The sequence below is a fragment of the Sus scrofa genome, chromosome 9 (genome assembly GCF_000003025.6).
Source record: "Sus scrofa isolate TJ Tabasco breed Duroc chromosome 9, Sscrofa11.1, whole genome shotgun sequence".
Classification (NCBI taxonomy): domain Eukaryota; kingdom Metazoa; phylum Chordata; class Mammalia; order Artiodactyla; family Suidae; genus Sus; species Sus scrofa.
Window position 1 is genome coordinate 88,875,879 of NC_010451.4, and position 18,525 is coordinate 88,894,403.

General features: G+C 34.0%; 1 long non-coding RNA gene across 1 annotated transcript in view; it reads right to left on the reverse strand.

The window, feature by feature from the left end:
- The window catches only part of LOC110255482, a 214,209-nt gene continuing 207,146 nt past the window's right edge, over positions 11,463 to 18,525 (reverse strand). The window contains exon 4 of the long non-coding RNA XR_002335851.1: positions 11,463 to 12,116. This is a non-coding gene — a long non-coding RNA (uncharacterized LOC110255482). The remainder of the gene's footprint in view (positions 12,117 to 18,525) is intronic.

The window sequence follows — 18,525 nt, forward strand, 5'->3', positions numbered from 1 at the left end:
AAAACAGACAGACAGACCAATGGAACAGAATAGAGAACCCGGAAATAAACCCTGACAGCTATGGTCAACTAATCTTTGACAAGGGAGGCAAGAACATAAAATAGAATAGACCTGTTCTCCAAGGAAGATATACAGATGGCCAGCAAACACATGGAAAAATGCTCAACATCCCTGATTATAAGAGAAATGCAAATTAAAACTACCACAAGATACCACCTCACACCAGTCAGAATGGCCATCATTAATAAGTCCACAAGTAACAAGTGCTGGAGGGGTTGTGGATAAAAGGGAACCCTCCCGCACTGTTGGTGGGAATGTAAACTGGTACAGCCACTATGGAGATACCTTAGAAATCTATACATAGAACTTCCATATGACCCTGCAATCCCACTCTTGGGCATCTATCCAGACAAAACTCTACTTAAAAGAGACACGTGCACCCGCATGTTCATTGCAACACTATTCACAATAGCCAGGACATGAAAAAAACCCAAATGTCCATTGACAGATGATTGGATTTGGAAGATGTGGTATATATACACAATGGAATACTACTCAGCCATAAAAAAGGATGACATAATGCCATTTGCAGCAACATGGATGGAACTAGAGACTCTCGTACTGAGTGAAATGAGTCATAAAGACAAAGACAAATACCATATGCTATCACTTATAACTGGAATCTAATATCCAGCACAAATGAACATCTCCACAGAAAAGAAAATCATGGACTTGGAGAATAGAGTTGTGGCTGCCGGATGGGAGAGGGAGGGATCAGGAGCTTGGGATTATCAGATACAACTTAGAATAGATTTACAAGGAGATCCTGCTGAGTAGCATTGAGAACGATGTCTAGACACTCATATTGCAACAGAACAAAGGGTGGGAAGAAAAAATGTGTACATGTAAGTGTAACTTGATCCCCATGCTGTACAGCAGGAAAAAAAATTTTAAAAAAAATTAAAATTACTGGGAAAAAATTTGAAACATTTATGATAAAGTTTTAGTCTCCACATGTAAATTGAGATTTTAAACCAAAAAGAAAATAACCTGATTGAAAAGTTAACAGTGTATGAACAGGCAATATGAAACAAAATATTACAAATGATTAGTTAAAAACATTCAGATTCAATAGTAAAAAAAAAAATATTCAATTGGTCATTAATTCTTCTATTGGACTGGCAAAAATTTATTTTAAAATTATAATTAGTGTAATTGGAGTAAAGTTAAATGGTTATTCTCATCAATACTGTGGAAACATAAATGGGTACAATACTTTAAAAGATATTTAACAATATATATCGAGTATTAAAAATGTTTATATACTTTGATTTAGTAATTTAACATTTGCAAATTAACCTTAGTAAATTAACCTTTACTCAAAATACTCATCAATGATAAAAAGGATTTACATATAAGAATGTTAACAATAGTATTATTATAGAGAAAAAGTTAAAAATCAGCCTAATTTTCCAATTAAAATCTCATAGTGAAGTAGAAATTATCATACTGAGTGAAGTAAGTTAGACAAGAGAAAGATAAATATATGATATCACTTACATGTGGAATCTAATAAAAATGATACAAAAGAACTTACTTATAAAACAGAAACAAACTCACAGATTTCAAAACCAGTCTTATGGTTACCAAAGGTGAAACTGTTGAGGGGAGGGAAGAAATGGGAGGGTGAGAATAACATATACACACTACTGTACAAAATAGATGATTAACAAGAACCCACTATATAGCACAGAACGACCCACTCAATAGTTTGTAATAACCTATATGGAAAAGGAATAGATATATTTATATCCATGACTGATTGATTCACTTTGTTCTATACTTGAAACTAATAACATTGTAAGTCAACTACATTCCAATAAAATTAAGTAAAAACATTAAAAAATTTAAAAAGTTGTCATTATGATAGAATAATTCATGATTGAAATTATATTAAATTTTTTTTTGTCTTTTTAGGGCCACACCTATGGCATATAGAAGTTCCTAGGCTAGGAGTTGAATGGAAGCTCTAGATGCCACCCTACGCCACAGCCACAGCAAAGCGGGATCCCAGCTGCATCTGCGACCTACACCACAGCTCACAGCAATGCCAGATCCTTAACTCACTGAGCAAGGCCAAGGATCAATCCCGTGTCCTCATGAATGTGAGTCTGGTTCTTTAACCACTGAGCCATGACGGGAACTCCTTGAAACTGTATTTTAAAATCATACATTACCCAGCTATAAATATGATTTGAAATTATAGTTTAAAAATCACATAATTGAATTTTTTCTTTTAAATATAAAAAATATATAATTTTCTTTAAAAACAAAAGGAACACTGTAAGGAATTACACAATCTTTTTTTTTTAGCAGTGTAATGTTTTAGATGTTTATTATTTTCTCCTTTATGCTTTCTGTACTTTTTGAATTGGGAACAAAATACTTGTATTAATTTTTAATTAGAAAAAGTCATACAATAAGAAACAGGAACTAAAAAGCAAAGCAGTCTCAGGTCACTTAACATGAGTGGGAAAATGCATATGAATCTCAATATCTCCAGAGAACATCATTATATGAAAATTTAATTTAGAAATTTCAGTTAGTAATGATAATGTCTGGAAAGCAAAGTTCTATTACATTAAATATTCCCAGCTCTAGAAGCCAAGGAATAAATCACAAATTTTAAAAAGATTATTTATTTATTTTTGTCATTTTTTTAGTACCACAACCACAGCATATGTAAGTTCCCAGGCTAGGGGATGAATCAGAACTGTAGCTGCTGGCTTACGCCACAGCCATGTGGGATCCAAGCTGCATCTGCAACCTACACCACAGCTCACAGCCATCCCAGATCCTTAATCCACTGAGCGAGGCCAGGGATTGAACCTGTGTCCTCGTGGATACTAGTCAGCTTTGTTACCAATTAGTCAAAACTGGAACTCCCTAAGAAGATTTTTTAAAGAAAAAATATTTAAACTTTAAAGAAAAGTATTCCTCTGCCCTTAAGGAATGATAAGGAAATATGGAAAACCAATAATATGAAAGGGCTTATTCTTCCAGTGACAGACCATAAGTGTAGTAGATCATATACCACAGGGGTTGAATAAGCATAAAGTTTCTGCAGAAAGAAAACCATTTCTGCTCAGTTAACGCTATACCCTGTCAGCAAGTATACCAACTATTGGGAATAAATAAGAAATATCAAAATCCCATTCATTTTTCAGGCAACTTAGACACCAGTAAAATTATTATTTTATATCACTTCCTGTATCTTTAATTAGAAAAATCTTGAGGAATAAAAGTAGTTTTTACATTTTCTCAATAACCTAGGAATGGCTCAGTTCAGAACTCTGTACACAGCCAACAGGAACTAAAATTTTCAAGTTTATTGATTTGCTGGACAGTCACATTGACACTGTTTATAAAAGTAGATTTAAAGAAGTAGGTCAAGCTGGAGTTTCCTTTTTGGCTCAGTGGTTAACAAACCTGACTAGGATCCATGAGGATACGGGTTTGATCCCTGGCCTTGCTCATTGGGTTAAGGATCTGGAGTTGCCATGAGCTGCGCTGTAGGTCACAGACGTGGCTTGGATCTGGTGTTACTGTGGCTGTGGCATAGGCCAGCAGCTGTAGCTCTGATTTGACCCCTAGCCTTGGAAACTCCATATGCCCTAAAATAGCAAAAAAAAAAAAGTCAAACTTTTTCTTGAGGGTCTTACATTAGGAATAGAGATATTACATGATAGTTTTAAAAGTTTTATTAACTTTCATTCTGAAATATTCTAATTAGTTTACTCTCATCCACGCACTAGATCTGGACTTGAGATTCTCTGTATGGGCTCAGTCTCTGGAAACATTATCTGAGCAAAAAGTCAGGGTAATGCTGATTCACAAGATAATACTGAAGATGAATAATAGCTAATAATGATTAAGTGCTTTCTATGTACCAGACACTATTTTAGCCATTGTGGATGATACTCCATAATAAGACAGAATATCCGTCCTAAAACAGTTTACGTTTTGTGGGGGATTCACACAACAAAGTCAACAAATAATTATATGACATAATTTCAGATAGTGAAGAAGATTAAGTCAAGGTATAGGAACGAAGTGAGACGGGTAGTTTAGATAGTGTCCAGGAGGTGACACATGCTCAGAGAAACATGAATAAAGTGAGCACGTGAACTCAAGGAAAGACCAGAGAAGAATAATAGGAAAAGGGCAGAAAGGAACATTGAGTGCTTTCTGAGTGGCTAAAATCTAGCGAGTTAACAGCAAGTAGTTACAAGTAGTTTTTTAACAAAAAAAAAATTGTTTCTAGGTTATATCTATAAATTTTATACAAATTCAAAATATTTCCCCATACTTTACATGATTTTAAATCATAAATATGCCACAAAAAGGAAGTGTAATTTTTAAAATCAAATCCAAGAGAGATGTCCCCAAATGCTCTCCATTTTTCTCCAATGGTCCATGTATTTCCCATAATTTCCTCTATTTTTCATGACTTGCGGAAGGTTGTGAAGCTCAGGAAATACTGTACATGAGGAAGGAACAGTTAAGGGCTAAGAGCATGGAGCCAGTTGACATGTCTAAACAGACTGAGAAATTATCTTGCACTATAGTTTCTTACGTGCTTCAAAAAAGAATAAGAGGTAATTTCTATTTTCTCCTTCAAAAGAGCAAATTGATTTTGAGACTTCCTTTATTCTTATAGAGAGCCAAGAGTCTCTGTTTTGGTAGGGGGAAGAACTGGAGAACTCTTGGAAGGGTTGAAGAGAGATTGGGGAAGAATGGATTTTTGCCAGGATCAGGAACAGTGCAAGAAGTAATTTCTCTGTGAGTTATGAAATCTGGTCCTTATTCTCATGAAGGGTCCTGGGAGGTGGAAAAACAGCTGATGGAACTGCTATGCGTGATTGCTGGTACATGGGCCCCAAAAGGCTAAAAAGTGGCTGAGATGAATGAATGCTGTAAGTAGTCAAGCAGTAGGCTTAAAATGGATAACATGGATTTAGATCACCCTTTCCCAGCCAAGGTTCTACAAGAAAGTCAAGCTTAATACAAAATTGAATATTTTTATCAGTTCTCCCAGGGATGTATTATAGTCAGTACCATCCTAGAAGCATAGGAGAGAAGTTAATTCATATGATAAAATATTTAAGGCTTTGGACTTAAAGGGGACCCATGGTTGAACAGGGTTGATTTGGACAATGACCTTCTCAGAGTGGACCATGATGAACAAAGGCCCCCCAATTTTTCAACCTTATGGATTGTGTATGATCTCTTGAAATATTATTCAACAATTCTTAGGCAAAACAAAAATGTCTCCGTGGCCCTTCATCATAATGACTTTTATTAGAAACTATTTAAATAGCGATTTAAGTCAAAGTATTTGAATTAAAACACAGTGTGATGGAGTCCCCCTTGTTGCTCAGCAGTAACGAACCTGACTAGTACCGGTGTGGATGCAGGTTTGATCCCCGGCTTCTCTCAGCATGTTAAGGATCTGGTGGTGTTGTGAGCTGTGGTATAGTTTGTAGACATGGCTTGTATCCTGTGTTGCTGTGGCTGTGGCATAGGCCATCACCTGCAGCTTGGATTCCACCCCTAGCCTGGGAACTTCCATATGCCACAGGTGCGGCCCTGAAAAAAATAAATAAATAAAAAGACAAAACAAAGCACAATGTGATGTTTCTCATATAACTTTCGAGGAGAAATTTTATACCTATTTTACAAATGGACAACTTATAAACCAGAAGACCCAAAAGAGTGAACTAATGTTCCTTTTATGAGAATTTAATTGTCCCATAAGGCATTGATTGGTCTTAGATTCTTATGATCATATTTTGCAATATATGCATGACATTCAATTACAGGAGGAGATTTAGAAAAACAGGGAGTCTCCATCGTGGCTCAGTGGTTAATGAACCCAACTAGTATCAATAAGGATGTGGGTTCAATCTCTGGCCTCCCTCAGTGGGTTAAGGATTCAACATTGCCTGAGTTGTGGTTTAGGTTGTAGACGTGGCTTGGATCCAGTGTTGCTGTGGCTATGGTGCAGGGCGGCAGCTAACAGCTCCAATTTGACCCCTAGCCTGGGAACCTCCATATGCTGAAGGTGCAGCCCTAAAAAATACAAAAAAAAAAAAAAAAAAGAAAAGAAAAACAGATTTCCTCCATGATTTCCTTCCTTGTCCCAGCAAGACAATAACTTGTCCATTTCACCTAGTATGGTTTTTTATTATTATTCTATATGGTCAATAATATTTACAAAAATTTTGGTAAGTAGAGCTTGGTAGAATTAGAAATTGTTAGTGTATTTTTATTTCTACAAGGGAAATTTAATACTGTACTGTACTTTTCTTTGACCTTCAAAGAGATTTAAGGAATAAGAAAAGACTAAATAATGGATTTCTAAATATATAAGGATTGAACTTATTTCAGGCACTTAAATAACCTAACAGAATCTAGGATTCAATATGGTGCTGAAAATTGGATTTGGCAGGTCCTAATAATTTGTCCATTTTCTATTTAAATACTGAAACTAATTTAGGTATATGTATTTTCCCCTATGTTCAATCTTTTCATCATTTATCCAAAAAATATTTACTGCCTGCCTATAAGCCTTGTTTCATGAGCTGAGAATAGAACGGAAAAACCTGTGCTTTTTTTTCCCACTCAAAACTTTAAAAAATCATTGGTTTTAATGACATGACAGAGACACATTAACATACTCTATAATATAGATCTTTTATCTTTCTTTTCTACCCACTTGGAGATAAACAATTGATAGCAAGACAAGTTAAAGGCCAAAAATATGTATATCCAAAATCAGGCATCTCTTAGTGTATTTTTAATTATTTATTTTTCTTTTTATGGCCACATATGCAGCATAAGAAAGTTCCCAGGCTAGGGGTCAAATTGGAGCTGCGGCTGCTGGCCCATATCACAGCCACAGCAACACCAGATTCCAGCCACATCTGTGACCTACACAGCAGCTTGTGGCAACACTGGATCCTTAACTCACTGAACGTGGCCAGGGATCAAACCTGCATCCTACGGGGACAATGTTGGGTTCTTAACCCACTGAGCCACAGTGCGAACTCCTTGTAATGTATTTTTAAATGAGACCAATTTCAGTATTTTAGATGCTAAACTAAACTAACTCATTAGCGAAGTAATATTCCCTGCAACTTATCCTCTGGCTGCATAGCCTGCTTTTGATGGACTGTCTTGAGAAATGGTGTTCACATTACCTCTTTTAAATGACTATTCCATAGTTGATACTCTTCTTTCTGGTGTTTAATCTAAATTTTTCCTTTAACAATGATATCCTATTATTCACAGATATAACTTCTTACACTTGACTGTAATCATTTACCCTTATTTTAAAATTTATACCTTTCCCATATTGATGACCTCTTATGTTCATTCTCACTGACAAAGCAAAACTAGATGCATTTTTTACCAATTATCTTTCTTTTAAAAATTTTTCTTACAGGTATGCAACTTCATGGTTCCTAGGTTTCCCACAATTGGCCTACTGCTGGAAGCTCCTGAGGTACCAAAAGGAAAAAAAGAAGAGTTTTCCAGGTGTAACTTTAACACAGTCATGTTCAAAGTGATAATAATCCTCTCACCATGACACACTGCCTAAAATAGCACTGGCATCCTTTGACACTGTGAGAAAGCAAATTTTATCTTTTTCCATTTTATGTCCACTTGGCAGTCATGCTATGTGACACAAGCTCATAAAAACAGCACCCCTTGATGACTGAGCTTGAGGCAATCATTCTCTGGATAAAGAATATAGAAATTAATTGAAAATGAATAATATATCATTCATTTCACCACATCACTGATACTGACAATTCAGCAGTCTGAAATCTTACGTAGATAGGCACGGTTTATACCAGTTGAGTGCCTTTGTGATGTTTGCACATACTTTAATTGTATTAATCCTCGCAATAACCCTGTGATATATTATAAATGGATAAATTCTGTTTTAGAAGTCAAGTAGCTCAGGCTCTTATAGCTAGTTACTGGCAGCTTCCATAAACGCAGTGACCTTTACATGACATCAGAATGTCTTCAATGTTTTTAACTTTTTTTGTTGTATAATACACAGAGAAAAGTGTACATTAAGTGTATAAACTGGCTGGGTTTAGGAATCTGAATACACATGTAACCAACACTCAGACCAAAACCTCAGAAGCTCCCCTATGCCATGTCTAGTAACCGTTCACCCCACAACACTCCAAAAGTAACCAGAATCCTGACTTCTAACAGCACGCATTTTGTTCCTGCTTTTGTATTTTGTATCAGTAGAAGTATATATTATACTCTCTTATATTTGGCTTTTTTGGCTTAACATTATATTCATAAAATTCTTCCATATTCTTATATGTAGTTCTATATCATTATTTTATTGCTGCATGCTATTCCATAAACTGCAAATATACAAGTTATTTACCCCCTCTATTGTTGATAGGAATTTAGAAATTTCTAGATCTGGGCTATTGGAAATAGTACTATGATGGGAGTTCCCACTGTGGCTCAGCGATAACAAAATTGACTAGAATCCTTGAGGACATGGAATTCGATTTCTGTCCCTGCTCAGTGAGTTAAGGATCCAGCATTGCTGTGAGCTGTGGTGTAGGTCACAGATGTGGCTGTGATTTGACCCCTATCTTAGGAACTTCCATATGCCATGGGTACAGCCCTAAAAAAAAAAAAATTAAAAAATTAAAATAATAAAAAATAGTACCATTATGAACATTTTAATATACACAATTTGGTGAAATAGGTACATATTTCAGAGATAAAACACACAAGTTTACACCTCCTGGGGACAGAATTGCTGGAGCATAGGTTGTAAAAATATTCAGCTTTGATAGATACTGCCCAATGGGTTTCCAATGTGATTCTACAGTACCTATCTTTTACTGTTATTATTAAATAATTACTATCACTGATTATGTGCTCAATTATGACTCCTACCACCACCACTATCATCCTCTGAGTAACAATCATGAGCCAAGCACTGTGCTAAGCATGATAAACATATTAAAATTATAATATATATGTAATTTTATATAATGATATTATAATATACAATATGTTACATATATAAATGTATCACACATTTATGTGAAAAAACATGTCTTTTCATGTCTTGACAGCTCATTTCTTTTATCAGAGAATCTTCCATTGTACAGTTGTACCAGTTTATCTATTCATCTACCTCTTAGAAATCATAAACAATACTCTTATAAATATTTATGTGCAGGCTTTTGTGTGGAAACATTTTGAATCAGTTGAATCTTCAAATCAGTTGAATCTTTCAGTCCATGATCACGGAATGTCTTTTCATTTATTTGCATGTGTGATTTTTTTCATCAGTGTTATATAGTTTTCTGCAGTTCTGGTCACAGGTATATCTAGGAACTCAACAATGATTTTGGGGAAATAGCTCTTTTTCCACATTTGAGTTCTACATTCTTTTGGACTGGTTCTCTTTTTCAGATTAGATCTCCCTAGCAATGGCCTTGGAAAATCCACTTATTTTCAAGAAGTTTAGAAATAGCAGGAGAAAGAGATGCCTCTTCCAATCAGTGAAAGTTTAAGGTGGGACTCAAGTTCAAGCTGTATCCTGTGCACATTTTGGACAAATCATAGTTACTCTGCTTAGCCAATGCAGATAATGGATGAGGTCAGTCTGATTATGACCACAGAGACTGAGAATGGAGAGGAATGGTTCTTCAAAGGAAAACTGAAGTTACCAGACATGGGGTAGAGATTATTGATGCTGGTCAGACAATAATTTACCAAACCAGATGGTGATTCAAGGCATATTTTGATATCTACTCAAAATCTAAACATGCATCTTTGTTTTGTTTCATTTTTTATAGTAAAGAGATTTGGATTATACCCATATAAAGAAGAAATAAATGGTTGAAAAGAGGGAAACTATTACTGTGGTGGTTTATCTATATGACCAATGAACAATAATAAACAATTGGTTTGGCAGATTTATATTTTTAATTGATCCAATTATCATTATAAAATACAATCTTAGATTTCTATCTGCACATGATTAATTTCTGATTTACAACCCTGCCTTTTCTGACAATATGCCTTTAGAAATTTCCCAATAGAAATGAAAGCTTAACAAATGAGTACTAGCTAATTTGAATTATTTGGAGCTCAGATGAAGGAAATGGAGCTAATTTATACACTGAGGCTCTAATTTATTCAAATTTACAAGACTATACAAAATTGGGGCTCTTGAATTTTTAAGGATATGACTTAGATTTGGATTTGATAGTAAATATCCACATTTACATCCATTAGGTATAATTATTATTTCAGTAGAGTAGATGAGATCTGAGTTTTTTTAAATTGTTATTTAACTGTAATGTAATACCAAATTAGTTTTAGATGTACAACATACTGCTTTGATATATGTATATATTGCAAACTGATTACCACAATATGTTTAGCTCACATTCATTACTATATATAGTCACACATTATTTTATATTGTGATAAGAACTTCTAAGATCTATTCTTCAGCAACTTTCAAATATACAACACAGTATTATTGGCTACAGTCACCATGCTATCTATTACATCACCAGAACTCATTTATTTGTCTAAAAACTGGAAATTTTTACCTTTTTACCACCTTCACCCACTTTGCCCACCTCCTTTCCACAGCCTCTGCTTCTAGCAATCACAATCTATTCCCTGTATCTTTGAGTTTGTTTCAGATTCTACATGTGAGATCATACAGTATATGTCTTTCTATTTCTGACATATTTTACTCTGCATGTTTTTAAGATGCGTCTTGCTTAAGCTGTTCCTTCTTTAGAGGAAGCATGTATGAACACTATTCTCTCCTAAACAAGCAATCATAAGTTTCTAAGCATAGTACAAGAAAGAGTAGTCAACTAATATATAAGCAAAGTAGTGTTACTACATACCAAGAGTGTAGATATGAATCAGAAATACTTTATCAAATGAATGAGTAAATTTGTTTTAGAAATGTCAATACAAATGTTTTCTGTATGCGTCAGACTCCCTTGAACACAGGAAAATTCAATAGAGAAGGAGGAACAGATTTAAAAATAGCTCTTAAGAAATGTGAATTAGTCAAGTGTGGAAATATCACATTATTTGTTGACCTGAAATTTCATGGTAAACATTTCATCACTCATTCTATTCTCTTCACTTTCACTGAGCTCCTCCCCAGTATCCTTAGGAGGGAAAACACACTGAACATGCTATTTTTATACCAGTGCAGAAAGCGATAAGCAGATTACAGAACAGTTTACAAATCAGCAGTGATCTGAAATGGAATACACCCATTATTTTTTTCCGTTGGCATTATTTCAACTCTTTGTCCATACTGATAGATCATATTTAAAAATATAATAATAATATATCCTGTCAGGTGCAAAGAATGGAGAAGTAATTCTCTTATCTCATTATTCATTCTTTCCTAGAGTCAGACTTGAGCCTTATGCTTGGGCAAATAACAGTCCTACCCTGTTGTGACTAGAAACAAAATAGCTTCTTTCCATTGTGTGGGAAGCAATGCTTCTAGAAGGCTATTATTGTGGGATCCACAGAGGTCTTGGCCTTGTTCTCAGCTACTGGATGACTGTGATTTCTTTTAGGGATAAATCCATAACACATCATAAGGGAGAGGATCCATTACTAATAACCCAGTTAAGGAAGTGTTTGAATATTGAGAGGGAGTATTTCTTCTTTCCCAAACCATGTGGTGATTCAAGGAGTATTTTGTCTCACTGTCCTTGACTTTTCCTCAGTGAAATATTGTCATTAAACCTTTGCTTTACACCATTCATGTATGCTTAAAAGCACAGCAGAATAGATTATTAACAAGTTTTAACTGCTTTTAAACACATGAAGTGGAAAATTTGTGTATGTGTATCTCAGAGGAGATTATTTATCATATCTGGTCATCATTTCACTTCAGCATTTACTCCATCTCACTCTTTTAATTCAATAAACATTTATTAATCATGATTAGGTGAAAGGCACTCTGCTGAGATGAATGACACATGGTTCCTTCCTTTACAAGCCTGAAAGGAGGAAAAGAAAGGCATATAAACAATGAACTACAACAAAAGGAAGACTAGAGTGCTGCACAAATCACACATTTCTCCAGTTTCAGTCTCATAAAAATCATTAAGTCATCCACCTTGATTCTTCCCTTTTCCTCCAGGAGGGCAGGGACCAAACCCATTTTTCTTTCTTATTTTCCTCAGTGTATCTAGAGCATAAGAGCCACTCAGTATATACACATTGAATAACTTGATAAATAAATGTGTGAATAAATGATAAATGTGAAACAAATAAGTCTTATCTGGGGATAGTGATGACAACATATAGAGAAATTCTTGTGATTCCCAGGTTTCTGATTTTGCTAACTAGGTGGGTATTAAAAACAAGATTTGGTAGGGGATGTGACATACAGTTTTGAAGAGGTCGAAATAACACTGTTTAGATATTCAAGATGTGATAAATAGTAAAGCAAAACTCAGATGTGGATCTCAGAAGAGGGGTGCGTTGAACCGGGAGATGTAACTTGAAGTTATAGGTGAGAATAAGTGTACAAAGCAAGCAAAAGATGACTAAGAGCAGATCCTTTGAGAATGATCATTTAAGGGCTGGGGCTTATGAAGAAAGGTCTTTAAGGAGAATTCTACTGCAGGTTTAATTTTATAAGACCAAAGGGTCCTGAATTATTGTCTGGAGACACTTTGGCCCATTTTTTCCCCTCGAGGTTTCAGGTATATAAATATGATGAAAACCAGCCATGACTGCTAAGTTTAGGTAAGAGCAGAAAACAGAATTTAGAATAAGGTTAATACAAAAGAATTACAAATAAAACATATTGCCTATCTCTTTATTTTGGAACAGAGATCTTTTCCCCTTTGGAGCATTTCTTTACATCAGCCCACAAAAGAAGTAGAAGCTGGAGAAACAGAAAGAGGAGAACCAGTGCAGGGACTATCAGGAGTAAAGACTAGCATCCAGGATTGTGCCTCTCTGTGTCAGCAGCTATGAGTCCCTGGACATACATTAATTTCATCCTTATAAGTATCTGAAGGGTAGGTGTTGCGATCCCTGTTTCTACTGGAGAAAACAGACTAAGAGGTGAGGGATTACTTGAGGATGCAGGGAGCATAAAGTGTAGATCTCTTCAAAGTCCCTACACTATTCCTTGCATGAATCCTTTAAGAGTCAAAATTTGTTATGACAGCCAGTACAATTGTACATAGTCAATTGGGAATTTGGATGGCAATATAGTTTATCAATTGCAGTGGGAAATGGACAAGAGATGTATTTCAGCTGGTTGGTATCAGAGCTGCCATTATGTTTGTTTATGCCTGAGCCTAAGTGCTCAGTGGTCTGTTCTAACTGGTTGTTGCCATGCTATATCAGTAAGTATTTTGAACACTTCCTCTAGCAACCACAAATTCATATGAGGTACTGATTCTGGAGGAATAGATCCTTATATGTGTGGAAAAAAGGGAAAAAGGGGAAAAAAGGAAATTTCGTCTAAGATCTTTAATATGGAAGTTTAAATAACAGAATGTACTGGAAAATGCAATCCAGACTAATAAAATGTATAGTTTTTTTATGCAAGAAAAAAGCAGAAGTTGAATTTACTGAATTTTCAATCACTGTTATAGTAAATAGACTATGCTTATTTTGGAGTCAAAATGTCCTGTGTTCAAATCTTATCTCTCTTAATATGTTAGTTATAACACAATGAAACAGATCCTTAGATTTATTAAGTGTAAAATTAGTACAATAATATTATATTTGTAGTAGACTTGTTATGAGACATAAATGACATGATATATTGTAATAGGCTTGTCATAGTGTCTGCGATATTACAGACACTCAATGAATAACACTTCTAATAATATTAATAGTTGAAAGTATTTTTTGTGAAAAACAGAAAATTTGGCATGGGCATATAAACAAATTTTTCTTACAAGCGAATAAATGTCAAATAATTGAAGGTGATACATTCTTATTTCAGTAAACGAAGATAAACCGAAAATGAGAATAAAGGGTTGTGCAAATATTCCATGCCCTTGCTAATGCTGGCTTGAAAAGCATTAATCTTTGATGCTTCTCTGAAGAGGAATGCTATATATTTAAAAGAGAACTGGTCTTTATACTGATCTGAACTAGTGTATTTTCATCTAATCTTAATGGTAGCTCTCAATCAACTTCATTATATAATTTGTATTTTAGTCACCTGAATTAAAGAACTTCACTTACAATGCTATTCAAGGTCCTCTAAAAACTGGACCCAACATATATTTTCAAGCATTGTCTACTATAGCATTTCAATTATTCTATGGTCTAAATAAACTGAACTTTTTGCCCTTTTCTATTTATATCCTATACTTTCACACTTGTATTCCTTTTCCTTTGCTCAAGTTGTTTCTTTTCCCTAATAGAACTTTTTCATAATCTGTCTGTATCTAAGCCATACTTTAAAGGCCCTGCTTATGAGCCCTCATTTACAAAGGCTTTCTGCAAGAAGTAATCCTGTTTTAAATTAATCTAATGCTTTACCTGTATCCCTCTGATGACACTTGTTATTTTAAAAATTAGATTATATTTAAGTATTTTGTACTTCTCTGTGGACATTATTAGTACCTAGAAGAGAAGAACTGTAGCTGAGTCACCATTGTACTCATACAATTTCTATCAGAGTCTGGATTCAATAAAATAAACAAAAATGGAACAAATAATTTATCTCGGTTTCATTGTATATGCTGTATCCATTATCATTTTAACTTTATTTCTAGGACTTTGAGGTCACCTGTTTCCCTTAGAACATGCAATAAATATGGATTCTATCTTGTTGGAGAGTGGGTGGAATTTCTATGCCATGGAATCATTTTTTCATTTTTAAAAAAAATCTAAAATAAATTTTGTTGGAGTATAGTTGACTTATAGAGTTGTGTTAGTTTCAAGTACACTGATTTACTTTGAATAACTGATTTCAAAGTAAATCAGTTATACATACACATGTATCCATTCTTTTTCATATTCTTTTCCCATATAGGTTATTATATGACATAGAATCTTAAAGAGAAATATTGACTTTTAAATATCACCTGAATTAAACTGGTATTGAGGGATTTTCAAGTCCTTGATTAGTTTGGCTGAAATTTGGTTTTCTCTTTTGTAATACTGGGAGTAAGACCTTTCTCAGTATTTTAAGAAATAACTTAAAATTTTGAAAATTCCAAGTTTTCTTTAAAAATATTTTTTCAAAATCTGTTAATATTTCCTGTATTGCTTTTCTTCACATACTTTTAGTTTGTGATAAAAAATTGATGTTCGAATATGTATAGATGTATTTAAGGGACAATCATTGTCCATAAAGTGGACAAGTGGTTCATTATCCCTCTAATGCAGTCAAATTACACTTTTACATTTGATGTGTCAATCTGAAAATTTATGAAAATATAGAGTACTCACACTAACACATACTTTGTTATTTTGATTTATTTAAAAATTTCAAGCCTCATTTCAGGCAGAATTCCCTTTGTTGCTATCTACACATTTAGTTTATTACTTATGCATTATTATCAAATGAGAAGAGGCATCTTTTATAAAATATAAAATGAACTATTCTATTACATATATTAGAATGGCCAAAATCCAGAACATTGACATACTAAATGCTGCTAGAATGTGGAGCAACAGGAAGTCTTATTCACTGCTGGTGGGAATGGTATGTTCATTTTGGAAAGGACTTTGTCAGTTACTTACAAAACTATAGATGCTCTTGCCATACATATGACCCAGCAATTGTGTTCCTTGATATTTACCCAAAGGAGATGAAAACTTATGTCCACAGAAAAGCCTGCATACAAATGTTTATAGCAGCTTTATTCATAATTGTCAAAACTTGGAAGCCAGCCAAGATGTCGTCCAGTGAGTGAATGGATTCATAAACTGTAGTACATACAGACGACGGAATGTTATTCAGCCATAAAAGAAAGGAGCATTCAAGCCATTATGGATCTCAAAGGCATTTTACTAAGTGAAATAAGTCAGAGAAAGGCATATACTGTAATGATCTCACTCACTTATGTGTGGGATCTGAAAATAATAATAAGAATAAAAACAAATAATCAAACTCACAGAAACAGACAGTAGAGGGGTAGTTACCAGATGCTGGGGTTGGAGGGAATGGAGAGATGTTGACTGCAGGGTACATACTTCCAGTTTATGAGATGAATAAGTTCTGGGGATCTAGTGTACAGCATGGTGACTGCAGTTAACAATACTGTATTATACACTTGTAAGTTGCTGGAAGAGTAGATTTTAAATATTTTCACCATGTACACAAAAAATATGATTATGTGAGGTGATGGGTATGCTAACTAACCTTATTGTGTAATAATTTTGCAGTATAAACAAGTATCAAATCATCATATTGTACCACTTAAAACTTACACAATGTTATATTTCAATTATATTTCAGTAAATCTGGAAAAACTCAAAAATAAACAAGTAAACAATGAATTAGGAAATGAAGGCCAGAGAAGTAAGCAGAGGTGAGAACATGAAGGCCCTTAGACTTCAGGACTCTATGCAAAGGTAGTTAAAGAAGCTCAAGAATGAGGGGAACAAGCTGAGATTTCCATTTGGAGAGTTTGGTGACTATGTAGTTTAATTTTGTAATATTATATTAGATGCAGGGAGCTCATGTAGGAAGATACTATGGAAACTCTGCCGAGAAATATTGGCTTCCTATGACTAGGATGGTATCTTTGATGATGGAAATGGGGAATGGATTCTTATGTTTAGGTGTTATAATCAATGTATTTTGGAAACAGTTGATGTGTAAGGGGAAGACAAAGGAATTAAATACAATGCATGTGTCAGTGCCTTGACCACTGCAAACTGGAGTACAAGATTTGCTGGCTTGGGATGTGTTGATTTTGAATTGCTATGGAACACTCAAGTAAGTAGATGGTGGGTAGTCAGACCTACATTTGGGGGTGGGAATTTTGATTTGGGAGTCATATAGATGACAGTTGAAGACTTATAAATGGCTAATAAACCCAGTGAGAGAGAGGGCCCTGGCTGGAAAGAATCCAGAGAATTGTCAATATGTAAAAGAATGGCAGAAGAAGCAGTGACAGCAAAGAACACTGAGCAATCTCCAGAAATTCAAGAGGAAAATGAGGAGGATACAGAGATTCTATAAAGCAAGATAAAAATACCTTCAAGAAAATGGAGTGGGCATCAGTTAATTCTTGAGAGGTGAAATGAAGCATGATCTGCAAGATATTCACTATATTTGGTATCTTATTTATTAAAATATACCACCAGTAAGAAAATAGTTAATTAAAATAATGGTAAATTATTACCATTCTTGTTTTTATTATCAACAGAATTATATTACTATTAAGTTCTTACTACAGATATCTTTATTTTTAACTGAGTTTTACAGTTTCAACTTTATAAACATTTTTTCCCATTTATCCTCTTGAAGTAGAAATTAACAGTCTAACTGAACTGAAACTAATAATCATGCATATTTCAAAAACTAAATAATAATATTCTGTTAACTGATAATAATCTGAAGATGTTTATGGTGATACGAATTTTTAAATATCAAATATCTCTTGCTCTAGAATTTAAATTTAATTAGCTGATGTTCTTAGAATATGTTATATTGACCATATAGTGATTAATTTTTAAATGCTTCAGAATAAATAGTGTGTTGTATGTGTCTGATTTATTTTAAATCTAAACCTAGGGAGTGGTTTTTAGAGTCTTAAATTTCTAATTAAGAGTCAATGCTCTGAAGGTGGCTCTATAACACTATGAATATCTATCAAAATTGTTACCACAAATATGTTTAATTAGAAGAGAGGATGCTAGCAATAATTCAGGATGTGTTATTATCTTTAAAAGTCTATGAAATATAAAAGCTTTATTTTTAAGCTAAGAAATAGAAAAAGATAAAACTTTTTTAATATATAAAAGTTGATGTTATAAAACACATCTAGAAATAAACACTCATTTTCTGTGTAAACAAAATACACAAATATTTTAGGTAATTGACAATATTCTTTAGAGGAATGAATTAAAAATCAATTTCAGTTTATGACTTGAATTCATTAATGCTATAATTTAAATAACAAATGATAAATTACATGCCCCAAGAGTGTATATTAAAAACCATAAACTTTTTCAAATTCGGATGTAGCACTGTTTTTATTTTAGAGTGTGCACTATATTGTTTCTAATCTTGAAGATCAATGGGGATGTCTGATAGTATTTTGGAGTTAAAAAAAACACATCCCTCATTCTCTCCCTCTCCCTGATCCTTAACTCTACAGTAAGGATCCAAAATATGTTTAGCCTCATTGATAAGCAGAAGTAAGGTTAACTGAATCTTTCCTAGTTGGTAAAAGGAGATAATAATAAGAAAAC